The 27,961-nt window shown below is 36.7% G+C and overlaps 1 pseudogene; it reads left to right on the top strand.

Annotated features, from left to right (window-relative positions):
• The first annotated feature begins 17,672 nt into the window (after nucleotides 1-17,672).
• Nucleotides 17,673-27,961, top strand: part of LOC123799524 (TIM double twin CX3C motif protein pseudogene) — a 42,084-nt pseudogene continuing 31,795 nt past the window's right edge.

The raw sequence follows: 27,961 nt of genomic DNA, 5'->3' as shown, positions 1-27,961 counted from the left end.
TAACCACCCAAAGCAAAGTTGAAGAATAAGCCCCTCCCTATACTGTTAGCTAATTTTAAAAAACTTACAAAATCCTTCTTTAGAGGTAAAGTAGGGTCTTCTTCCCTACCTGGGTGGAGAAACCACTGCTTTGTCTATGAAGAAGCTCCTTTCTTACTTCTATATTTAATAAATGTTTGACACTTTCTCAAAATGGCTTGCTCTTGAATTCTTTCTTATGCAAAGCCAAGAGTTCTCTTGGTGAAGGCCTGAGGCCCTCCCTCTTGGTGTTGGGGTTTATGTTGAAGCACAACAAATCCTCAGGCTGACCCCTCAAGGACAGAGATCAGGGGAAATTACGAACAGGCATAAGCAGGAAAAGGGTGATGTTCAAGCACATAAGAGGTGGGGTTTATTAGCACCTGTGCATTTAAAGGACATGCTTCTTCATGCATCCCATGTGTAATTAGCATGTTAAATCTCCACCCTAAAAATCTCCATGATTTTTAGTATTATAATGAGGGAAAACATCAGTGAAAGGTCAGCCAAGGGTCCACCTTGGCACCGTCTGGTTTGATTCTGTCTTTGACAGTCTTTGTGGTCAAGTCCCTCCTTTGGTAAACTTCCTGCTTTCACATTCCCCAAGATACATCACTCAAGAGGCACAGGGTTTCAGCTATCAAGGAACGCTGGATTTTACTATTAGAGTTGAGGGGACCCAAGTCCAGTCCCTACTCTCTCTCACTTTCATGGCAGATTGGAACACCAAAGCCAAGCATACTTGCGGCCCTCTTTCTGACAGTTCCGCTATCACTATCATGTCCAAGACAAATCACTAACTAAGCTCAACATCAATGAAGTGAGCAAGTACATCCTGCTCATAATGGGAGGGGAAAAATGAATGAATGTTGAAAAGTATCACATGCATTACTAGTAAAGGAACTGAAAATAGTAAACTGGTTTTTTCAATGCCAATTTATACAAAAACTTATACAAACAAAAACTTATACAAACACTAGCCTACCTGCCTTACCTGACACCATTACTGCCTGGGAAGAAATTTTAAGAGCAGGGGGAGAAAGGCAAGAGAGAGTGCTACCAAGTCATTGAAGTAAAACTGCTTCTGATTTCACAAAAAAATGGAACTGGCTGTTTGGAATAATTTATAAATTATAGGGGCACCTGACTGATTCATTTGGAGGAGCGTGTAACTCTTGGTTTCAGGGTCTTGAGTTCCAGCCCCACGTTGGGTGTAGAGATTACTTAAAAAAATAAATAAACTTTGAAAAGGTTTAAATTATGTCTATGGTTAATATTATTTCTGTTCTATTTCCATTAATATTATTATTGATGATTCTGTGGATTAAAACCACTAGATGTAGCTGAAGAATCAAAATTTACTTTCAGAATAAGAGAAATCCGAATCACTATTCGAGAACATGATATACCTGCGTAGACTGCATTTGCCCAACCTTCCTCCAGAGAGGTACGCACAAGTGCCAAGTTTCTGTCAATGAGATATAAGCAGTAAAGATGTTTGGAAGTTCCCAGAAATTTTCTCAAAATACAGCGGATATGTGCAAGACAAAAGAATAATATGGAAAAGCTAGGGCTCCTGAGAACTTTGCCGAAGAAAGCCTTGGGCAACAGAACATCTGAATTTTATCTGAGGAGGAAACAAAGGGACCACAACTAATTGAGCTGCCAAATGTCAGGTCCAGAACGTAGGTGCTCTGACTCCTAAATTTTTATTCTTTTCTCTCTACTTCTCTTATCGACTAGGGAAAATGTGCCAAGTGCCCTGGAACTTGTGAAACTTTTAAAATTTCTTGCTCACTTATTGCCTTCAGCATGTAAAGACTGTGGTAATAACTTCCTGTTGATCAATTTTAACATGCAAACATCAGAGTCCTTTGCTGGTTTCTTGTTAACAATGACTTCATTAGAATACTAATTTCTAGTCATTAACTGGAAAATAATTATAACAATAAAATCAGCTAAAATTCCAAGTTTAGGAAGCTTTCAATTTTTTCTTTTATAAAAACGTTTGTGTTATATATATACCAAAAATATGTGTGAAAGGATCATGTCGGCCTCTGAATGTGTTCTATTTATTTTATTTTTAATTTAAATTCAATTAATTAACATACAATGTATTATTAGTTTCAGAGGTAGAGTTCAGCGATTCATCAGCCTTATGTAATACCCAGTGCTCATTAAATCATGTGCCCTCCTTAATGACCATCACCCAGTTACTCACCCCTCTCCCCTCCAGCAACCCTGTTTTTCTTTTCTCTTTTTTTCTGGTTAAGATTTATTTATTTATTTATTTATCAGAGAGAGAGAGAGAGAGAGAGAACACGAGCAAGGCGAGCAGCAGGCAGAGAGAGAAGCAGGCTCACCACAAAGCAAGATGCCCTATGTGGGACTCGATTCCAGGACCCTGGGATCGTGACCTGAGCTGAAGGCAAACGCTTAACTGACTGAGCTCCCAAGGCATCCCCTTAGTTTGTTTTCTACGATTAAGAGTCTGTTATGATTTGTCTCCCTCTCTGATTTTGTCTTGTTTTATTTTTCCCTTCCTTCCCCTATGATCCTGTTTTGTTTATTAAATTCCACATATGAATGAGATCATATGATAATTGTCATTCTCTGACTGACTTATTTCACTTAGCATAATACCCTCTAGTTCTATCCACATCATTGCAAATGGCAAGATTTCATTTTTGATGGCTGAGTAGTATTCCATTGAATATACTATACCATATCTTCTTTATCCACTCATCTGTTGATGGACATCTGGACTCTTTCCATAGTTGGGTTATTGTGGACATTGCTCCTACAAACATTGGGGTGTAGGTGCTCTTTCGGATCACTACATTTGTATCTTCGGGGTAAATACCTAGTAGAGCAATTGCACAGGGTAGCTCTATTTTCAACTGCTTGAGGAACCTCCATACTGTTTTCCAGAGTGGCTGTACCAGCTTGTATTCCCACCAGTAGTGTAAAAAGTGTCCCCTTTCTCCACATCTTCGCCAACATCTGTTGTTTCCTGACTTGTTAGTTTTGGCCATTCTGACCAGTGTGAGATGGTATCTCATTGTGGTTTTTGATTTGTATTTCCCTGATGCCAAGTGATTTTGAGAACTTTTTCATGTGTCTGTTGACCATTTGTATGCCTTCTTTGGAGAAATGTCTCTTCATGTCTCTGCCTATTTCTTGATTGGATTATTTATTCTTTGGGTGTTGAATTTGATAAGTTCTTTATAGATTTTGGATACTAGCCCTTTATCTGATAAGACATTTGCAAATATTTTCTCCCATTGTGTCGGTTGTCTTTTGGTTTTGTCAACTATTTCCTTCGCTGTGCAAAAGCTTCTTCAACAAAGCAGGAAAGAATATCAAATGGAAAAAAAGTCTCTTCAACAAATGGTCTTGGGAAAATTGGACAGCCACATGCAGAAGACTGAAACTGGACCATTTCCTTATACCATCACAAAAATTAGACTCAAAATGGATGAAAGACCTAAATGTGAGACAGGAATCCATCAAAATCCTAAAGGAGAACACAGACAGCAACCTCTGTGATCTCGGCTGCAGCAACTTCTTGCTAGACATGTCTCCAAAGGCAAGGGAAACAAAGGCAAAAGTGAACTATTAGGACTTCATGAAAATGAATGTGTTATATTTACATTAAAAAAAGAAAAAAAGAAAAAATCTCTCTTTCCGGTATTTTGTTTTCAGGTGGTATAATTGTGGGAATATATTAGAGAGTATTGGTTCTGACAAATAATTAATTATTACATTCCTCGTGGTCAATATTGAATGAACATGACCAAAAGATTAATATGCACTGGCTCTATAAAATCATATACTACAATTTCTTACAAATATTATAACACTCTTTTCTGACCTCCTTTTTCACCTGACAAACTAACTTACTCTTCAATCTTAGTTTGAATGACACTTCCTCAGGAAAGCCCACCTAGATTTCCCAAATCTAGGTTAGATGGCTCTACTAATTTCTCTCATGGTTCATTGTACTGCTGCTCTCAGTAAGGCATGTATTCATTCTACTGTGACAGTCTCTTCCACCTTTTGAGTTTCATGTGGGTAGAAATTGTTTCTCATCTGTTTAAAAATGGTATCATTGGCAGAGATGTATAATAGGTGCTTGACATTCTACTTTGTAGAATAAGTAAACATAAGTAAAAGCTAACTCTGAAAAAAGATTTTTAAAAAAGGTAAAAAATTGGCATACACAATACCACTAATTTCTCAAAACTAACTAAAGACAAAATTATTTATCTTCATTTCACACTTGAGGAATTGAGATTTAAAGAGATTAAGTAAACTGCCCAAATGATAGTACTATGGAGTAGCAGGCAAAACCACGATTTTAACCACTAGATTTTAGATTTTCATTGATCTTTTTCTCTCTCCACATTTTCTACCAAATCTATGCCCTAACTTACACCATCATTCTTTTCATGCCCAGTTCTGCCCATCTCCTTGATTGTTAATCCCACATCTTCAACTTCATGCTGGAAATTTCAATTTAGAATCTTAGTGATTCACAACTGAGTATTACTCTTTTTAGCAAGTTAAAGAGGGGCACCTGGGTGGCTCAGTTGGTCAAGCTTCCAAGTCTTAGTTTCAACTCAGGTCAAGATCTCCAGGTCATGATCTTGTGTTCATGAGATCAAGCCCTGCATCCGGCTCCACATTGAGCACAGAGTCTGCTTCAGATTCTCTCTCTCCCCTCTCCCTTTCTGCCCCTACCCCTGCTTGCAGTCGAGCACTCTCTCTCTCTAAAATAAATAAATAAACAAAATCTTACAAAAAAAAAGTTAAAGAGAAAATGCAGGGATCTTTACATCTGGATTACTATAGACATAAAGAGCATTGTTGGATATCAGTCAGGTGAGGCAAAAGTTGTGTTTTAAGTAAAACCATAAATGATCTTTTTCTTCTTGTCATGATAGTTCAACTTAACTACAAATTTTCATGTCATCCTTAGAGAATATAAATAATCTATAACCTTGAGGTTGATGCAGAACACAAAGCTTGGGAAGCATATTTGTTTAGGAAATGTATCTCTCAATCTGCCTGAATCATGCTTCTTTCAGGAAGTTGAATTTGTACTCTTCAGCTGAAATAAAGAATTTTTCAAGAAAATTGCTATCCAAACCCAATATGAAATGTCATGTTTAAGAAAAGCAGCAGTTTAAATCATATACAGCATCATATTTTTTATAAGGCAAAACTTTAGGTAGATTAGAGGGAAGACTTTGGTGGAAACAGGCAGTCTCACGGAGAATTGAATCCTTAATTTACAAACTTCCTTGAAATCATTTGCAACGTTCTACATGCATTGTATGGACAGAGGTTCTAATGATTTTCTTCAGACCTGCACAGAGGTCTCTGTAGTCCCTCAAATTAAGAACCATCCTTCATTAAAAAATAAATTAGAATACCTCTGTATTGTTACTTTATGATATACTTTAATATAGTGCATATATAAATAATATGATTCCTTACAATAATTAAAATAATTTTAACAGTATTTGTCTCTATGATTTACAATATATAAATATCTTAAAGATGCAGAAGGAATTTAAACAACGTAATTCTTATTCCTTATTATTTTGGACTCACTGTTGACAAGCTGTGTAATCACTCTAGGTTACTTTAACTTTTGAATTGTTTACAAATCTGTAAATGAATATAATGATAATATCAATAACAACTTTATGAGGGTTAGATATAAATGGAGAGCTTTCAAAACACTGTATAACACACCATAGCATTTAATAAACTTGTTCTAATTAGCTTAGTTATTTTATATTTATGTAAAATAATTTTTGTTACTGTGGCAGAGAGATGCCACCAATTTTTTTTGTGTGCAAAGCAGTACAATTTTATGGAAAGAACATTGACATGATGTAAAAATCAAAACACAAATCAGTCTGAGAAGTAGGACTTCTTTTCAGCAGCTGTGTGACTTGTTCTTCATATCAGGAAATTGAATACAGTAATATCATTATTACTAATAACTACTACCCTACTTCATTAAAGTCCTCTGAGGTTTATATCAGGGATCACATAGTAAAGTACTGATGGAAGATGTATTTTCAGCGTCTCCATATAAGTGATGTGCTTATTAACTGGAATAAGCATCTGCTGATAGTGAAAATTCACCCAGACAAGAGAATCAAAGTGTGATGATAGTAGTTTTGGTTGAAAAGCACCATTTGGTGAAATGAAAGTTGAACTTAGGGGTCAGGTGGGTCTGACACAGTATGTGTAGTTTAGGCTTGTTAAATTGGTTTCATTTCATTTCATTGGTGAATTGTTGAATATAGAGGAAAGAGACAGGAGGGAAATCTATGCTCAGTTTCTACCTTCAAAATAATACTGGAATTCATTTATGAGAGGCCAAATGTCTTCTTAAATAGATTTTTTAAATCAGTCCTTGAACTCACTGAAAGAGCATGAGCTGTATAAAGCAGAGTGAAACAGGCAACATACCATAGTGCTTAATAGTGGGCTAACTTTATTTTTTTTATTTCTTAAGTTTTTAATTTTAATTCCAGTATAGTTAATGTACAGTGTTCACTTATTTCACGCATCACCCCCCACCTCTCCTCTGGTGACCATTAGTTTGTTCTCTGTAGTTGAAGAATCTTTTTTTTTTTTTTTTTTGGTTTTTCTTTCTCTTTTTTTTTTTTCCTTTGCTTGTTTGTTTTGTTTCTTAAATTCCACATATGAGTGAAATCATACGGTATTTGTCTTTCTCTGACTGACTTATTTCCCTTAGCATTATACTCTCTAGCTCCAACCATGTTGTTACAAATGGCAGATTTCATTCTTTTTTATGGCTAATATTCTGTTGTATATATACATACCACATCTTCTTTATCCATTCAACTATCAATGGACACGTGAGCTGCTTCCCTAATTTGGTAATTATAAATAATGCTACTATAAACATCGGGGTACAATTATCCTTTTGAATTAGTGCTTTTGTATTTTTTTGAGTAAATACCCAGTAGTGCAATTACTAGATCATGGGATAGCTCTATTATTAACTTTTTGAGGAAGCTCCATACTGTTTTCCGGAGTGGCTGCAGCAGATTGCATTCCCACCAGCAGTGCACAATGGCTCCATTGTGCACTTCTCCAAATCCTCACCAACACTTGTTTCTTCTGCTTTGATTTTAGCCATTCTGACTGGCGTGACATGGTATCTCATTGTACTCTTGATTTGTAGTTCCCTGATGATGTTTTACCTCTTTCTTTCCAATTTAGATGCCTTTTATTTCTTTTTCTGGCCTAATGGTTCAGACTAGGACTTCCAATACCATGCTGAATAAACGTCACAAAAATAGGCAGCCTGTCTTCTTCCTGATCTTAGAAGAAAGCATTTAGCTTTTCACCATCGAGTGTGATGTTAGCTCTAGACTTACTATTTATGGCCTTATTATGCTAGGGTACATTCTTTCTATACCCATTCTGTTGAGTTTTTTTTTTTTAATCAATAACGATGTTGAACTTTGTCAAATGCATTTTCTGCATCGACTGAAATAAGCACATGATTTTTATCCTTCATGTGTTAACGTGGAGTATCACTTTGATTTCTGGATATTGAACCACTCTTGCCTCCCTGGAATGAATTCCATTTGATCATGACTTATGATTATTTTAATGTAATGTTGAATAGGGATTGTTACTATTTTGTTGAGAGTCTTTGCACCTATCTTCGTCAAAGATATTGGCCCATAATTTTCTTTTCTCATGGCATCTTTATCTGATTTAGACATCAGGGTAATGCTAGCTGGTAAAATGAGTTCGGAAGTGTTCCCTCTTCTATTTTTTGGAAGAACTTGAGAAGAATGGGTATTAATTATTCTTTGAATGTTTCAGTAGAATTCACCAGTGAAGCTATCTGGCCCTGGACTTTTGTTTGTTGGGAGATTCCTTCCTCTCCCTTATCTCTTAAAACCAGCATCTAATTGCTGGTGGTTTATTGAATATGCCTTTGCAAATGTGATTCCTTACCTTGAAATGTCCTTTCTGTCTTCTTGGAAAACTCTTATTTTTCCTCCAAGTCTCATATCAGATTAAATCTGTCCCATTGAACTGTCTTGAAAATATTCTCCTAACCCAAGTTCAAGTAATTATTCTTTCTTCCTTCAGATTTACGTCCTTGTTTATTTTACTCTCATCATAGTGTGGTAAATTTTGTTTATTTGCATATTAGCTCACCCAAACCAGTAAGATAGCTCCTTGAAGTCAGGACTATATTGTACTCATTTTCCTATTCCAGAAAATTAGCATAGGACTTGATAAAGAGTAAGGGCTCAATAAATGTTTTCTAAGTCAGATTACTATAAATTAGCATTGGTTTGTTATTTTCTTACCATATCTGAAGCTGTCAGGATACACAGGCTACTTTTCCTGAGTGAAAGAGCATCCTTCCCTGTACCGTTTACCCATGGCTAGTTGATGGGGGGGAGGGGCAGTTATCAGGAACTTAAATAGGGTCAGAAATATTGAGATCAGGGTGCGCGTGGGTGGTGCAGTAGGTTAAACGTCCCCTCTTTGTTTTGGCTCACGTCCTAATTTCAGGGTCATGAGATTGAGCTCCTGGATGGGCTCCACACTCAGTATGGAGACTGCTTAAGACTCCCTTTCCTCTCTTGGTCCCTTCCGCTGCTCTCTCTCTCACTCTCTCAAATAAATAAATAAATCTTAAAAAAAAAAAAAAAAAGAAATACTGGGATGAAAGATTTCACCATACTTCCAAACTTACATCCTAAGGCTTGTAAATGACATCCTGGCCATCCTGCAAATGGTGCCTCTCCATCACTCTGAGTCAGCGCGGTCTTAATATAAAACCTGCTCAGCGGGGAGGCTTCTTCTCCCTCTGGCCCTCTCCCCTGCTCTGCTCTTCTCTTTCTCTCTCTCAAATAAATAAATAAAATCTTTTAAAAAATATCTGAAAGTCTTATGAGGTCAGGCGCATCATTCCCACTTTTCTCCTAGTGACACTCAGGACTGGACATTTTGTTAGAACATCTACTTCTTCATTTTTCATTGAAGTAACTTAAACTGAGAGTGACAGAGGGAAAGATTTCCTACAAACTTCTTACGCTTGGGTCTTGAGCTGAGCATAGGTTCTCGAATCAAAAAGTGATCACCTCCAACACATAAACATATTTTTAATAAGATATTGTAGTATCAGAAACTAATGCTGTTTTCCATAGGATATTTTTCATTTTGACACATGATTGACTAAAAGTTTTTCTTACCCCAAAAAGACAGCAGTCATTGTCAGATTAAAAATCTACTTATTTGCCATTTTTTTTCACACCAAAAGCTAACAATTAGACACTCTTCCACCCCCTTACTGATTCAATCAGTTCAGAATGAAGATTTGAATAAAAGCTAATCTTGACACAGAGAATGTCATTTAATTTCTAGACTTTGTGCTTCCCAAAATACAACTTTATTTTCTAACTGGAAATAAATTTTGAGGGACTTAAGAGTTTTTTCTGCTAAGTTTGTATTTTTCTTGTTTGGAAACATTTGACCATAAACAATTATATTTATATGCTCCTTCCCCATGTCATCCTTTACCCACATTTCTTATCACCTTAATTTTCCATTAAATTGAAATTTAGAAAAAAAAATTTAACATGCAGAAGTTTTTTTCCAAAAATAACTCTTGGTCTTCAAAGCACAGCTGTCTCTTCTATTGTTTTCTCCAGAAAACAAACTCAAAAATCTATCTATAAACCAACTTAGACCCATCATATGCAATATTTAAAGTTACAAAGAAACATACTTTGCTTAGATTTATGAGAAAGGTTGCAGATGAAAGGCTAAAACAGGAGCTAAGGACATAAACTTTTCTAGTATTTATTTCTGACAGTCAAATGGAACAGTTGTGCAAAAGTATGAAGACATTCCAAAAATGTATATGTCTGATGGATGCCAGAATTGGAACAACTAGAATACTGTCATTGCTCTTTTTTTTTTCTCAAATTCAGCAGCCCTTTGAATTTTGCTCTCAAGTTTACCACATGTGCATCCTCACTAATATGTTTATTGACCATTAATTTTTCTTTTCTCTGAATAATCTTCCCATATTATTTTCCTATTTTTCAATTGATTTCTGTGCTTTATCTCATAAATACTTACTTTTTGTATCTCATTTGAATAAAAGTTTTACTGTCGACAGCACTGATACTGGCATCACAGCTTGAAAATGCTTTTAAGATATCCTCTGTCAAAAGGGGAGAGATCTTTGCAATGCTTACTGAGTCTGTTCTTTTGCATACACACACACACACACACACACACACACACACACACACACACACTTCTATATAGGAAAGCCAGACTTAATATTATTGGATCTCACACTTCCTTCTAACAGCAAGGGTGGACTATGAGAATAGGAAATGATGATACCAAGTGAGCTAAGTGTATAAGGAGAGTTAATGGATCTTGAGTCCTAACGATTTTGATATAGGACATGTCCTCAGGTGGTGGATTGAAAGCAAAATTCCAAACTGCAGCTTTACAAATCATCATCACTCATCCCCTTTCACAGACACGTATATTACTTCTCTGTGAGGCATTTAAAATTGTAGAACATATAAGCACTTGAATTGAGAAAGTTATTAAAATAGATAAGAGAAATACAGAATTTCCTGTTGAAACCTCAAAGCTCAAAAACTAACCTGCAGAAGGATTTTGATTTGAACCTTGAGACGCATTTATTACTTTACATGTTCGAAGCTGAAAGTAATTATCTCATAAAGAACCAAGAATGAACACACAAGCAATCATCATCGTAGGCCAAAATTAGAGCAGTTAAAGCTGATTAAACTTGAATAAAGAAATGTACCTAGAGTTTGCTTTTCAAAGGTGCAAACTCTCCATTTTTATTTTAATTAGTAAACTTTTCATTCTTTATAACATTTATTCTCTTCATCAATTATTCTACCTTGGGCCTATTGATGATTTGCACACAATTTTTCTGAAGATTTTATAAGTTCTGTGGTGGATCAGAATATATCTGCCTGTTGACACTATGAGTGAATAGTCCTGTCTTCTAAGTTGGGCTACCATTTGAGTTGGAAAATAGTCATAATTGGCACTGTCACCCTCTTACACTAAGATTTTTAAAAGATTTTGCTACCACTAATAAAAAATGGTATTTTTTCAAAATTACAGCCTTATTCATATACATGAAAATGCAAGTACTATTGGGGAAAAATAAATGAATGACACATTAGTAATGGCCAATGTTCAATGTGTTATTTGAAACATTTAAATTACATTTTGATGTCATGTCATCTAGAACAGCAGTATTGTATGAAAATAAATAAAAAGAATAAGGAGCAACAAAGCCTCTGTGGCTAGCACACAGAAGTTGAAGAAAACAAAAAGATAAGAGTAGAACTAACAAAGAAAGACAAATTACTTTTATTTAAGTAACAGATGAGAGAGGAGCTAAGAGACTCTGAGAGACAGGACAATATCTTGAACCAGGTCAAGATTTTCTAATTGAGAGTGTGGTCTGTCCTACATATTTTGCAATTTGGAGAAACAAAGTTCTAACCAACTAGGGTCTCGGTTTCCTCTTATTTAAAATAAAGAATATAATCTGTGCTGTGAAAATCTCACTCATTTGATACTATAGGAGATAAGAGACAAAATTTGTAAAATTGTTGTGCAATACTAGATAGTGTTAGATTTACGTAAAGTTTCAACATTGGGGCTGGGGGAAAACATGGCAAAATAATTTTGTAGGTGATTTTTGTTCAGCTCCCTTCAAATAACTTGAGATCTCATCTTTTTGACACCACAGAAAAATATAACTTGAAGGAAGAAAACATGATGATCATTTATTCCATCTCTCTGGTTACATGGATTAGAAAATTTAGGCCCAGAAATGTGTAATATTTGCGCAGAGTTGTACAATGAATGAGTATCAAAACTGTGATGATTAATTTTATGTATCAACTTGACTGGGGCATGAGGTACCCAGATATTTGGTCAAACCTTATTTTGTGTGTTTCCCTGAGAGTAGTTTTGGATGAGATTACTATTTCAATCAGTAGATTGAGCAAACCAGATGTCTTCCCTAAAGAGGGTGGGCCTCATCCAATCAGTTGAAGGCCTGAATAGAACAAAAACGCTGACCGACTCTTTCCCTGGTAATGGAGAGTTCTTCCTGTCTGACTGCCTTAAAATCGGACATTGTTTTTTTCATGCCTTCGGACTCAAACTGAATCATTGGCTCTTCAGGGTCTGGACCCTGCCAGGCTTCAGACCAGAAGTACATTATTTTCTCTCCTGGCTTGCCGCTAAACCAGCAGGACTTGGAACTCATCAGCCTCCTTAACCACAGGAGACAATTCTTATAATAAATCATATCTCTATCTCTATCGCTCATCTATCTCTATCTATCATCTATCTATCTATCTATCTATCTATCTATCTATCTATCATCTATCATCTATCTATCATCTATCCATCATCATTGGTTCTGTTTCTCTGGAGAACCTTGACCAACACAAAGACCAAGACAGAGCCCAGGACTTTTGATTTTTAGATTTTTTTTTTTTTTTACCATCCTACTCTCTACCATCAGTTCATGCTGAGAAACCACCAGACATGACAGCCTCTACCAGGACCATTATGACAGGTTGACCTTAAAAAGCTCCCCATGTATGCTTATTTGTTCCAGCAAATGGCCAGCCTCAGAAAAGCTTTCATCTCTACTATGAACAATCTCCCTTCTTTTGAAATTCCAAGCCCCTCCCTTACAGCCAAACAAAAATTACCAATATACCTACAGACCAATTAGAACATCCCCCCTTCTTCTAGAACTCCCACTTTAATAGGACAATTTTGTTTAAATGTATGTTAAGTCATTATTTTTCAAAATATTTCTTTCTACCTTGTATCTCTCATTTTCTGGGGCTCTTATTATAAACATGTTAAATTGTTTGACATTATAGACCAATTTTAGGTGTTGTCTTAAGGTTTTTATACACATTTTTCTCTTTGTGTTTTGATTTGAAAAATTTTCTTTGAACTTCCTTCAAGTTTAATGATCCTTTCCTTTGTCATGATTACTTACTACATTCTTTTTTCTTCCATGATTAGCAGCATACGAGGAGCACAAAAAAATGTTCAAAAGTGTTCAAGAACAAATGAATAGTGGAAGAGAAAATGAATTTGAAACAACTTTTAAGAAGACTATATGCTTTAAAATTATTCTGTTATAGGAGGTTTTCTAGCCCCTCTATAGATAGTTCTTGCAGACTGTCCTTATTGATTATATATATTTGCTTTTAGGCATTTTGTATCTTTCTTTGGGATTCTCTCTCACTAGGTGCTGCAGTTATGAATTATGGTTACACTTTTTCCCCCCATATAATCTTCTAATAGATAATCCAGTTACATATTATATCCTTCTACCAAAGAGTGATATTTCTTTAAAAATAATCCCTATTACTAATACTATAAATCAAATTTAATATATGGCACAATAGAGAAAATTCTAATTGATTTATAGTACTTATGAAGTCAAACATGGTATTTTTAAAAAATATTGATAATAGATACTATTTACTTAAAATGATGAGCAAGTAATAAGGATTGTCATAATCAAGTTTGAAAAGACAAAATTATATACCTTCCAAACCTCCTCCCAAGCCCTCCCCCTGACGCCACCACCATCCCACCCCATCCTCACCCACTGCGCACATGACTGTCTTTTTGTGTCTTAGCTTATTACAGGCTCTGAGACATCTGTAAGAAAGAAGCCTGTTTGACAGGATTTAAGCCAGGATTTTCCAATCTGTCTTAACCCTTAAATGTCTTCCTGATAGAATATTTACTATTACCTCTTATTCCTATTCTTTAAAAACCTACCACTCAGTGTGTGGGTTGGGACCTGCAGTGTAGCCATCATCAGGAAGCTGATTAGAAATGCACATCTCAAGGTCCCCCCCACCAGGTCTACTATATCATAATCTGTATCTTAATAAGATTGCCACTTGAGAAGCACTGCTGATTTACTATATGGCTTCCTAAATACCAGTTAGGAGCAACTGCTTATGTTACCATGTTTTTCATTGCTAAATTCAACCCATTGAGCTAAATGACTTACTCAGTTTTTAATCTGATCCAAAAGGCTGCAACCTCTGGATTCTGTCACCTTCTGACTCATATAAGCAAGGCAGCAAGTTATACTTCAACTTTAGACTATTTCTTATTCGTAGAAGAAAAAGGAAGGGAAAAAAAAGATTTCAGGAGAATGTAAAACATTAAAAATAAAATAATAATAATAATTTTATCTCTTTATAGGCTGCTTAAAAAATAAAAGTTTTAATACTGTCAAATAAAAAGAAGGAGGAGGTATAGTTTCTAAGTTTCTTATACCTCCAAAGACTCTATACATATCTATATACTTCTCTCACTTGTGGTGAAGTCTGAAATGTGTATTCTTTAGAGGCTTGATCTTAAAATTACTTCTGCATTTCTTATTCACCTTCTTTTCTTGGAAAAACATTGTAAAGAAGCAAGGGTTTTGATGAATCCATTTCTCCGGTGGGGGTAGTGGTGAAGACATTCAGCATGGAAGACACTTTCTTGACCAGGACCCCATGTGATCTGTTGCATCTCTACTCTGATTGGCTAAAGAGGGTCTTTGCTGCAACATTTCCTTTGGTTTAGTTTGAGAGATTTTCGTGACTGCACATGTCATAGCCTGGACCTTGATGTCTCAGAACTATGGTGAGCTACTTGACATCTTCTACTAAAGTCCTTTCATGCTTAAACTAGTTAGTGTAGAACTCATTGTTTGCAAATGGAGAATCCGACTGGTTCATAGGTCAAAATTTTTCTTCCCTATTTTCAAAGTCAATTACATTTCCTCTTTAAGTGAGGTATATAATAGTTTCTGTGTATTAAAAGACATATTAGAACAGTGCTAGACATGTAGTAGATGATAAATAAATAATTTTAAGTTGACTGATATTAGGATTACTAATATAGACTCTTTATAAATACTGTCTTTTGAGAATAATGAAAATTTTCTTACCAAGTTATCAAGATCTATCATAGATTTCAAAATGTGTTTAGTTAGGTGTTCTATCTTCCAAACTCTTTTCTTTTTTCATCAGGATGCCTTTATGTCTTGAATAAGAAACTAAGGCGTCTGATATAATAAAAGACTGTGCAAAGCATTATCTCTGACAGTTCATTTCTGATTTGTTGCCTAGGCAGTAGTTGTCATAGCCATGGCATTTCAGTGATTTGATGCAATTTTAGTTCCCAACTGGGCTATTTGCTTTTCAAGAAAGAAAGAACAAAACCTAGTCGCTTTCAAATGACTCTAAAGCATGCTCGTTACTCTGCAAACAGCTCACAAGGAATGCGTGTGCAACTGTGCATCAGTTAAGCACCATCATCTAGCCTGAGATACCTAAACTTCAAGTTTCAGAGTTTGAGAACGAATAAGGAATAGTAGGTTTGGTTCAATATATTTAAAGCTTCAGAACATTACATTCATAGAGGCCACATACTTATGGTCAATATTGCCTGGTGGACGATTGTGTGTACGGGAGAGAAAGATGACGATGCTGCATATATAGGACATGTCATTTTCTTTTTTCTTTTTCTTTTCTTTTCTTTTCTTTTCTTTTTTCTTTTCTTTTCTTTTCTTTTCTTTTCTCTTTTCTTTTCTTTTCTTTTCTTTTCTTTTTCATAATAATATTTTTATTATATTATGTTATTCACCATACAGTACATCCCTGGGTTTTGATGTAAAGTTCGATGATTCATTAGTTGTGTATAACACCCAGTGCACCATGCAATACGTGCCCTCCTTACTACCCATCACCAGTCTATCCCATTCCCCCACCCCCATCCCCTCTGAAGCCCTCAGTTTGTTTCCCAGAGTCCATAGTCTCTCATGCTTCATTTCCCCTTCTGATTACCCCCCTTTCTTTATCCCTTTCTTCTCCTACCGATCTTCCTCATTCTTATGTTCCATACGGTTTCTCTCATCTAAGGACATGTCATTTTCAATCCTTTTTCCATTCTTCTCTATCTTCTTCTGATTTGATGCAGTGTGACTTTATGGAACACATCATTGGAATTCCTTGCACTTGCCCTCTGTTTGGGTTTTAGCTGGGGGTGGAGGAAGCAAGAGCAAGTGATTAGAAGGTTGGAGAGAAGAGAGAGAGATTTATGTCCTAATTCTGTCCTTTCTGGACCATGGGTTGGCAGTGGGTGAGTTCCTTTCTTGAGGGCCACAGATCCTGATGGCTGGTCCTCATCTCTGGCTAGAGCCTGTTCACAAGGTTCTGCTAATAACTCTCTTCACCTCCACTTTTGCCCATTCAGAGGTAGTGTTATAGCTGCTTCCTGCTGCTCTTAGCCCCAGAGTGCTTCAATACCCTTCTTAGATTGTGTAACCCTGTTTGTACTTGTAAATAGTCTCCTCATTAAGCTCTACTCTACTCTTATTGAGTGTGCATCTATTTTCCTGCTGGGATCCTGATGGACATAGTAATTGGTCCCAGGAATTGACCTGGGAAAACCGACCCTTAAAACAGGATTCTGGAGTTGGGTTGATCATAAATTTGATGAGCTCATGTGTATCTTTCTTGATAGCTGGATTATGTCATTGATAATCCATGCTTTGCGTTGGCATCATGATTACTGACATTTTTACCTGAGGATGAATGGGAAGTGGTGTGAGTAGAAGGCAAGTTGTTGGAAAATGAGATGACTGTGGCACCTGGTCACTGTTATGACAACAGTGATTGAAAAGAAATGTGGTATAGGCTGTGGCTTCTAGCAAAAGTAGAAATAGATATAGGAAGGAAATAATAGAGTAAAAACTTTTAGTGCCTAATTCAAGGCACAAGAGGAAAATCAAGAAAGTGTCCATAGCAGTTTTTAAAAAAATTCCTTATTTCACCGAGGTACAGAGCAAACATGATCTATCTGGCAGTCCCAAGGCCTGAATATAAAGGTTCTTAGGATTGCAAAACAATTCAGTATTTGGAATTGTTGGATCTCATTAAAAGTGCAGCAGTGGTGGGGAAGGAGCTGGAATCTGAGAAATGAAATGGGGTATTTGGGTAAATACAGCTAAGGTTGAGAACTGTGATTCCAACCCCCTCCCCAAACCTTTTTTTTTCCGAAAGAAACATATTTCTATTCATCTCTAATTATTACCAAGCCCTTAATGAAGGCTGGATCCAGCCTAGCTCAGACCATAAATAGAAGGTCTTATCTAACAGGACCTAGACTAAAAAGGGAAGAATGACAGGACTCTGGCAATTTGAATATGAAGGAAGTTGGGACACATATGAGAGTGAATTCTAAGGATGCTGGAATGAAGAGGACAAAATTCCAACTAGAAAAAGGAAAGCCAAAGCAAAACAATTCAATAAAGCGGAGTTTACCAACATGGAAGTACTTGCCTGAGGTTGAATGAGTTAGTTCAAGCACGTGGAGTTGCCTTACCAGTCTTTATTCATGCATTATCACGCAGAAGGAGCTGGCTTGATGGAACTGTGGAATGACCTTCTAAAATCTTTAGGACAGTACCAACTGGGAGAAAACACTAAGCAAGATAGAGACCCTGTCTAATGGATGTGGCCTACGCCTTCAACATGCACACCGTATATGGCATGGCCTCTCCTGTCACTATGACGCACGTGTCCAGAAGTCGAGATGTGCAAGTGAGAGTAGTCTTTGCCACCATTCACCTAATTCACTTAAGGAATTTTGCTTGTTTTTTAAGTTGAGCTTGCTGAATTTGGATGATCTGGCACTCTAAACAGGAATACTTGCACTGGGAAGATGGCCATGCTCATGTGATTCTCTGCACCTGGGCTGCTCACCCATGTTGCAGAAAAGGCATTCCTTCTAGTGGTCTGAGAGATTGGCCCGGACTACCAAACAGAAAACACAACGTTGGGAGACTGCAAGTACTGTGTCGGAAAGCCAGGAGGTTCAGTGGGTGCCTTTTATGAGTTATTGCCTTGCTGCTACGGCTTCCTACCGCCTACAGTCCCAGTAAATGCAGTGTTTCTCACCTCCTGAACAAACTTAAAGAAATGAGGACTTTGACTCTCAATGTCTATATGCTAACATATTATCATTGACTGAATATGAATGTATAAAAGTGCATATAACCTATGAACTATATAAAGTAAAATTTCTAAAATAGAACGTGTTAACCCAACCAAAAAAGAGAAAAAAAAATGTTCAATTTTTCATATTTTGTTTTATGATCATATCACCCACTGAGTTGGTCGGTCTGGAAACCTTGATTCCTTTCTTTCTCTCCCTCCATCCATTTCATTGGTGCTACTCCTTGCCTCTGCCTTGAAAATAAATTCTAGGGGTGCCTGGGTGGCTCAATCAGTTAAGCATCTGCCTTCAGCTCAGGGCATGATCCCAGGGTCCTGGGATTGAGCCCTGTGTCAGGGTCTCTGCTCTGTGGGGAGTCTGCTTGTCCCTCTCCCTTTACCCCTCTGCCCTGCTTGTGCACATGCTCTCTCTCTCACTCTGGCTTGTGCGCTCTCTCTGTCAAATAAATAAATAAAATATATTTTTTTAAAAAGACATTAAAAAATAGAAAATATATTCTAAATCCAATCACTTCTTCAAGGCACCTGGGTGGCTCAGTCCGTTGAGCACCAACTCTTGGTTTCAGCTCAATTATGATCTTGAGGTGGTGAGATCAAGCTCCGCTTGGGTTTCCAAGCCAGGTGGGAAGTCTGCTTAAGATTCTCTTCCTGTCCCTCTGCTCTTCTCCAGCCTTACCCCCAGCCCCTGCTTGTGTGTGCCCGCTTGCTCTCTCTCAAAAAAAAAAAAAAAAAATCCAATCACTTCTCATCAGCCTTTACTATGAATTACCACTTAAGTCTCTTCTTCACACACTATAGGATGCTTCAACTACTAAAATCATATTATGTCAGCACTGTGCTCACACCATCTGAAGTCCCTACAAGGCCAGGTGAGATCACACCGCTGCCTCTTTCTCTGACTTCATAGCCTATCACTCTTCTCTTTGCTCATTCTGGTCCAGCCACACTGGTATTCTTACAATTTCTGGAACATCATAAACTCATTTCCATCACAGGGCCTTGACCTAAAAGTCCTGCTCCAGGGCTTTGAATAAATTTGCTCCTTGACATTGTTCAAGTAACATTCACATTTCACCTGGGAAACTTATGACCTAACTACCTAAAATGCAAGCACTTTCCTCATCATACTCCATTCTGTTGTACTGCTTTATTTATTTTCTAGTCTTCACTCTTAGAAGTACAATAGTTATTTATGTGTTGTCTTGCTTTATTTCCCACCTTCCTCACCAAAATAGAAGCTCTATGCATTCAAGAAATTTGTCTTGTTCATTTCTGTGTCTCCAGCAGTTAAGATGGTGCCTGGCTGGCAATTTGAGATGTCCAATGTCACTATCATGGATAATTTATTGTCTCTTCTTGGCTTGACAAGCATTAGAAACTTTAAGTCTTATATTCATTCTATGTTACTTTCTTCAGGGCATTAAATCGTCTCTGAACCTCCTTTCTCCCCTTTAAAAATAAGAAAAAAATTATCTTGCTTCGCTATCTAAATTGGTACATGTGACAGTGAATAAATAATAAAAGTTTCATTTTACATATTCAGCATTCTCAATGCCAACCGTAAATCCACGGCCCTTTAATTAAACCACAACATTCATACGTCTACACCTAATTAACCAGCTCACTCTTCTCAGTAATCAGGATGATTTTGACCTTGGGCACCAAGCCATTTTTAGGGCCAGTGCTGATATTTTTAAGATTTTAAATCTTAAATCTTAAAAGTGTACCTGTTAAAAGTGGGAGTATATGTCATTGCAGAGTCATGTTATCGTCCACAGCCTATTTCACCTCTATACTTTCATTTTTGCCTAATCTGTATTAAAGTAAATTGGTAAAAAAAACCCGAGATTTTATATCTTACAGTGAAGAGTTAATATTCTATTGATATTGGACTTTTTAATGATACAGGATTGCCAATGAGAATCAGGACTAAAATAACTGCAGATTTCATCACCTGCCGAGATGATTAACCTTGTCTCAGGTAGCTATCATAGTAATTGCATTAGTTTATCCAAATAGATAGATTGATTAGGAAATCTTATAAAGTTAATCCTGTTCTATAATATATGCAATTTGTAATTGGTGAAAAATGAAATGATAATTGATTGTAGTTAAGAAAGGAGATGGTTATAACGTAAAAAGCCAGGGCTTTTTTGAGTTTATAAATCTGAGGTTGAAGGCTGGTCATCTCATTTGCTGATGATGAAATGGTTAGGGGGATATTGGAGATTATATGAGGTAATATTGCGAGTTTTGATGCAATAAATGGTAGGCATTATTTTTATTATTGAAGCTAAATATGCCATATGACTTTTAAAACTGAAAGGCTATTTGTTAGATGTTTTGACATTTGTGACAATCAATACACCTCGAACCTGCATAGAAATATGTGGTTGAAATACCAGCATAGATTCGAGTATGGAACTGGCCACCTTCTTTAGAAATACAAGTGATATTAATCTAGGCTGTACTATAACCATTCTTTATCTTTAACTTCTGACACATATTACATGATATTCTTTACCATGAAAATGTCTTCATTTGATGCCTATTTTTTTTTTTAAGATTTATTTATTTATTTATTCGACAGAGATAGAGACAGCCAGCGAGAGAGGGAACACAAGCAGGGGGAGAGGGAGAGGAAGAAGCAGGCTCATAGCGGAGGAGCCTGACGTGGGGCTCGATCCCATAACGCCGGGATCACGCCCTGAGCCGAAGGCAGACGCTTAACCGCTGTGCCACTCAGGCGCCCCATTGATGCCTATTTTTTATGCTACCAGTATTTTATGTCATGTGTTCCTATTTTATATTAAATACATCAAAATTGGGGTGCCTGGGTGGCCCAGTTGGTTAAGCGCCCCACTCTTGGTTTCAGCTCAGGTCCTGATCCCAGGGTCATGAGATCGAGCCCTGCATCAGGCCCTACACTCAGCATGGAGTCTGCTTGAGATTCTCTCTCCCTCTCGTGCTCTCTCTCTAAAATAAATAAATAATAAATAAATAAATAAATCTTTTTAAAAATCTGTGTGTCACTTATGGCAGAGTTAAATCATGATTCTTCATGATTCCTTCTATTATTCCCAGGCAAGTCATGATACGAAACCACTGTTAAGACTTCCAGCTATAGAAGCTAGGAGTGTTATGCTCATATGCTTCTTTATCTGTAAGGCTTGACAGTGGTTTCTTATAATGTGGACATAAATCAGTGCTTCCCATTTTTGAGCCATTTTTCTTTATTTTTACTTCTCTATATTAAGTATATAGGAAAAAAATCTTCCTGAGATGGCTTATTGCCACAGGATCTATTTATTGCGATGAAGAAGGGTAATAACCTATGATCTTCACATGCCACTGACTGTTTTCAAAGCAGTTTTATCAAATTTTCTCACGTGATTCTTGCAGGCCCATGTGTCAATTTAACAAACATTTGTTAAGGATGTATTATGTTTGTCCTTAAGGATCTCAGGGTAGTAGGAAGACAAATTATAAGGTAATTAAAACATAGTGTGATGAGTTCTGTTAAATTGAGTTCTTTAGCGTTACATACAAGTGGCTTCTTATCCCACCAGGATTAGGAAAAGCAGGATTTTCTGAGAAGATTATATTTGAGTGGAAACTTGAAATGTGATTTTTTTAATTAGGTTTTCTTAGGAGACGTTGCAGGGGAAATATCTGAGGCAAGGAGAAAACCATGGCCAGTGCATGGATGTGTGAAGACATGTAGGATGGAAGGATAGTTGAGAGTACAGCCTCTGGAACTAGATGGTACAGGTGCATAAACTTGGGTTAGCTTTGTGCTGGTTGTACAACCTGCCTCAATGACTTACCTCCCTGTGATGCAGCCACCTCATCTATAAAATGGAGACAGAAGTAGCATCTGCTCCCTAGGATTGTTATAAGTATTTAATGAGTCAGTATGTGGAAAGCACTTAGAAATGAAGCCACACAGGATGTACTTCAGTAAAGGTGATTAACGTGTCTGGAGGAAGGCGAGGCATAAAAAAGTGGAGAGACGTGAAGCTCCCAGCAGAACAGAGTTTGCCTCTAGCTTACACGTAAAGGGTAAAAAGAAGTGATTTCTAATATTTAGGCAAACCTTTCTCTTTTTGATATATATTACTGTTTTCAGTAATATTTCAGTTTATTATTTTATTAAAACGTAACACAATAACCTTTTTTTGTAACATAGTTTCCTAAGAAGAAACCACTAGCTAAATGGCTCTGTAGTTGCAAATAGCCGCTTATAAATGCAACGCATGTCACCTCTCTACAGCTGTTTGGCAATGAGAAAAAGAGCAGTTCAGTCTTGGTTCAGATCTCCTGCGCTAGCAGTTACAGGCTCCTTTAGACAGATTTGAGCATTATTAAAAATGTTACACTAGTTGAATGTTCCAGACATACTGTGACTTACATATGAGGATTTCTAAGTAGGGCCCTCTACAGATAGGGCTCAGTTTCATGAGTAACACATTTTCACTTAAAAATGTAGGCTGCCTTACATGTGGGATTCCAAAATGACCTAGAAATGTCCCTGTTGTTTTACTTCCATCCCTCGTAGAATATCACCTTTAAATCAGAATAGTTACTATTTTATGCTTTACCAATTTATCTAATCCTTCTCTCTTTCCATGCATAATATGATTTAATTTTGTGATAAACCCCTGATTCTCAGAATAATTGTAATTGAATTGAATACATTTAAATATTGGATCATCCAGCTTACTACATCAATATAAGTCTGCGGAAGAAGTCACTACTGCTAAATTTAGGGGGAATATCATAAAATGAGCAGAACTATACTAGCTGTGGTGGAGACTATGAGCTAACTATACAGTTTAGTTCTATTTATTGAGTATAATGTTTTCTTCCTTCCTTCCTTCCTTCCTTCCTTCCTTCCTTCCTTCCTTCCTCCCTTCCTTCCTTCCTCCCTTCCTTCCTTCCTTCCTTCCTTCCTTCCTTCCTTCCTTCCTTCCTTCCTTCCTTCCTTTCTAAGAGAGCTCTTAATTTTCCCTTCTGTACTTCAAAAGAGAGAAGAAGAAATGTGAACATTCAAGGTAAAAACTCATAATGTAGGGACCCAGGACAGGCTGCCCCAAGATGGGACACTTTAGCACAAAGATTATTTTGAGTTAAAAGTAATCAAAACTCAGGCAGATGCAGGAAAAGCTCTCTACCTCCCCCAGAACTGCCTAAATTTACATTGGAAAAGAGAACCTGTACCAGGAAGAGAGCTATTAAACAGAGACTCTCCTTTACCTAAGGAACTTGTCCACCTAATAGAGCAACCTTGTTTTTCAAAATGTCTCCTTTCACTTTCTTGTTAGTGGTCTTCCTCCCCTTTGTGTTCTCAGGCTCCTACTACTCTCCTTAGCTCATAAAAGCTTCATGTTTCTTCATTGTCTTTGGAATCTCATGTCGCTTGTCTTTATGGATTCCCCACACGTACAGCCGTTAAATTAGATTTTTTGCTGTTAATCTGTTTCTTGTCAATTCGATTCTGTCCAGCTACAAGGACCATAGGGCAGAGGAAGGTCTTCCTCCCTGACAATAGCAAATTATTCTGTCAACACAGTTGCACTAGAAGGATACAGCGCAGCTATTCCAATCAGCATCCTAAGCCTATGCTATAATGTCAGCTCCATCCAGGATGACTTTATTTCAGAGTGCATCATAACATTCTGGAAATGCTTTGGACTGAATCACTTAATTACAATTTCATTTATGTTATTATTTGTGGAATTATTAATGTTCATATTTTACAACTAGACTAAATTCCATGAGGTTAGGAATTATAGTAGTCAGATTATCTACTTATCTTTAGTGTTTAGTAGGTGCATGACTCGTAATTGCACAATAAATATTTGTTGGATAAATGACTGGATGAATGAATTTATTCAGCCTCCTTTAAACAGGTGTTGGTCATCTTTTCTTCAGAGTAGGGTTACATAGTCATTGTCTGAGTTTGTTTTGCTCAGCTTCTTTTATTTCTTTCGAAGAACCTTACAAAACCAACCATCTACCAAATCCTGCCACTCATATCCACTTATCTCAGTTTCTCTTCTTTCTTTTTGTTTGTTCTCTGTGCATCTCTTTTACATTCTTTCTAAGGGCTGTTTAAATTGTGAGCACAAGATTGATAAAATAACTGGATCGCAATCTAAGCTAGAATTTATTATATAGATGAAAGTCTTGAAAGAGGGTTTGTGGGTTTTCACAAGGGAGGTATGTTATTATTTGGAAAATTTTCTGTGATCGTTGTAGATGAAGGCTGCAGCTTAAGGGATGAGCTTTGAATCATAATAACCCTTAACCACCACTGAAGATTTATTCAGTTAAGGTCAGAATCATCTAGTGCTATTGTGGGTACAAAACATATCCATCTCCCCATCTTTGAATGGAAAACCAGATGAGTCACTGGGTGCTGGGGTGAACCCAAATGAATTCTTCATTGTTGATTAAAAACAAAGGGCACAGATGTTTTAACTGCACAGACAGAATAAGATTTTGGAACATAAAAGCCAAGAGGACAGAGTCATCATTCAAAAACACAATTGTAGTAGATAATATCAAAGTTAAGAACAGCTCTGCAAAATAAGATTTGTTGGCGGTGGTAGGCAAGGGTGACTGTTTCTCTCCTATATTTTCTCTTTCGTGCTAGAAGCTGAGACATATAGGCCTGATAATGATATTAATAATCCTTTTGTAAATGAATCTACATTCTTCAGACAGAAAAGAATCTAGTTCACATTATACAGACTGAGTACCTGAAATGTACTCTACATAGACAATTTGTGTACTTGAAAGTGAGAGTACATGATATGCTTACATCTTATCATAACACAAGACATAAAGTTCCCAATTGTTCTCACTTGATTAAAATCAGGCTTAACAATCCTATGATTTATGCAAGCTATTTATCTTGGAGAATACCTGATCTCTTATTTTTCTTTGAAAAGATATTTATGCTGGCTTTGCCACAATATTGAATTAGTTTTCCCCATAAAAAGCCCATATTGTTAATTCCCAATATCTGAATTCCCTCCCCACAACCTTGCCTCCCTTAGATATAGAAAGAAGTGATCCATCCTCAACGAACGGACTTGGGTTAGGATTTAGTAGGTTCTGCTTATCCATCTGAGGGGTCTATCTGAGCAACTTTCTCCATGTTGTTATTGATGCAAACACATTACTGGAGGATTACTGTCACCTCTATTCTTTATTGTTATCACCTCTGATCTTTCACTAGCTTTTTCTTAACTCATTTTTAGCATTAATTGCATTACTATTTATGGACAAGCCGCTGAATCATTCATTAATCAAAGTTTTTCCTTGAATTTCTACAGAAAGATATTTATCATTATTGGGTGTGAATCTACCTTGAGTATGGAGATGCAGCTGGCCTGACAAAATGATGAATCCTTCAGCCCCTTAAATGGGGTTTATGCATTTGCCTGACAGCCTAATTTGTTTTTCTCTTTATTTTTATACAAGGAGAGAAAGAGAGAGAGAAAGAAATTTTCCTTCAGATTCTTCAAATTCTCCTGAGGCTTTTTCTGATCAAGATCAGCTCGAGGATCCATTATCTTTTAAATTGATTCTGTTCTCATTCTATTCTCCATGATTAATCGCAGTAAATATTGAAACAGAAATAGTTGGAATCAAACTTCCAAACCATCCTTGGCTAATCCCTGAATGTACAGGCTGAGTGAAGACTAAAAGCAAAGCCTTGAGGGAGGTGAGGGAGTTTGCTGTATGAATATCCAAGAAGGCTTCACAGGCAGAGTAGAAAGCCTGGAAGGGGGTTAATGCCTCCCATTTGCAAAGAACACCAAGGAAGAGAGTGAAACTGAAGAAAAACAAAAGATGAGAAGGTTGTCAAGAGCGGTCAGCAATGAACACCTGGGTGGCTCAGTCTGTTAAGCATCTGCCTTCAGCTCAGGTCATGATCCCTGGGTCCTGGGATTGAGTCCTGCATTAGAATTCTTGCTCAGTGGGGAGCCTGCTTCTCTCTCTGCCTGCTGCTCTCCCTGCTTGTGCTCTCTCTCTTTTTCTCTCTTTCTGACAAATAGGTAAATTAAAAAAAAAAAAAAAAAGAGTGGTCAGCAAGGTATAGTCTTGTTGGTCATTATAGTGAGTTTGGTATTGTATCTACCCCATGCCCTGAGTGGTTAAAGTCCTTGTTGACCATATATTTTAATTTTTGTGGGGAGTTCAATGATTTCTCTCCATCCATCCAGTCTCAAAGGTGCCACTATAAAGACATATAGAAGACCCCCATATTGATGTCAGTTTTGAAGAGGTAAATGTTCTCTTTTACTTGCTCCTTGCTCCTGTGGCTAATGTGACTTGAAAAGAATGCTTTCCCTTAGTAATTAGTTTATTTTCATGAGAAAAAAAAAGGAAAGGAAGAACAAGATCATCATAAGATATTTGCTTAGATGGAAGAAGCATATAAACAAACAAACAAATAAATAAATAAAAGTGAAAATAATGAGAAAAAGGGAATCTAGACTAGAGCCCCAACTACAGCCAAGTCTCTTGATTTCAAGTGTAGGAATCACCCCCAGCATGCAGCAAAATAATGCCTTCCTGATCTTGACCCTGATGACCTGCTTCCAATTCAGTGGTCTTACAGTCATTTATCAAATTCTTATTTAAAAATCTACTATGTACTAGATACTGTCTTAGGCCATGGCTCACATGTTTACCCATAGAAAAATGTACAGTTGTAGCTGCATTGAGGCAAGTACATTTTCCACTTCTTTCTTTAGCTACCGTCATCCTTCTAAATTTGATAGAGAATGAAGAGAGTTTAGAATTTGAGGACAAAGTTAGGTTTCTATGAAAATATTTAGTCAGAGGTTACTGTTAAGAAATCAAAAGTTAAGGGAATTAAAAGTAATGTTTTGAGATAATTTAGAAGAGATGGTCTGAGAAGTGGAGAGAAAAATATTTTTGTTCAACAATTTCTGAGAAATAACCATATACTGTTTATCTAGCCACCTAAAACACTTCTGAATGTCAGTATACTCTAACACTTCTTGGATAAATTGGCTGTAATCATGCATTTAATATAATTAAAGAAATGGCATTTTAGTCCATAACTACTGGATAGAAACCAGGGGTGATAAACTTACATATTTATTGGTATGTTCTCCAAATGGATCCAAAACCACCATTTCTCCCACTCAAATTGATAAAGGGATGGATAAAGTTAACAGAGAAAAATTAAATGTTAAGATACGGAAAGAGATTTCTGTTTGGAGAAAAATGTCAGGAATATCTCTTTGCATGACAATGTCTGCATTCCATTTGACTGGGCTGGTACTGGGAGGTGGGCTGGGGTAGGAATTATCCAACTAGTAGAAACAGAGCCTTAATGCATGTGGGTTGAATCATTATGAACTCTAACCATATTCCTTAAGACTTCCAGAGCCTGATTTATAATTTTTATGATTATAATATTTATAATGTTTGTGTTTCTAATGGACCTTTGGCTTCTAAGAATTCATATCTAGGGACATGTGATTGGGTATTAATCTAAGAACTTTGACAGCACTTAGTAAAGATCAAACTAGTTCTGCAATTATCCATCCAGTTATTCATTTACTTGACAAATATTTATTGATGATAAGTATTGAGGGTAAGCATCAAGGAATAACTAGGTCAGCAAAATAACAGCAACAATACATGAACTCATAGAACCTACAGTGTATATGGAAAGATATCTATATTAATTAAAAAACATAAAAATATATACATTTAGATCATAAAAATCTCAT

Source organism: Ursus americanus, chromosome 24 (genome assembly GCF_024610735.1).
Source record: "Ursus americanus isolate L20-20 chromosome 24, mUrsAme1.1.p, whole genome shotgun sequence".
NCBI classification, from domain to species: Eukaryota; Metazoa; Chordata; class Mammalia; order Carnivora; family Ursidae; genus Ursus; species Ursus americanus.
The sequence above is the reverse complement of the archived record's forward strand: the minus strand, read 5'-3'. Positions and strand labels throughout refer to the sequence as shown.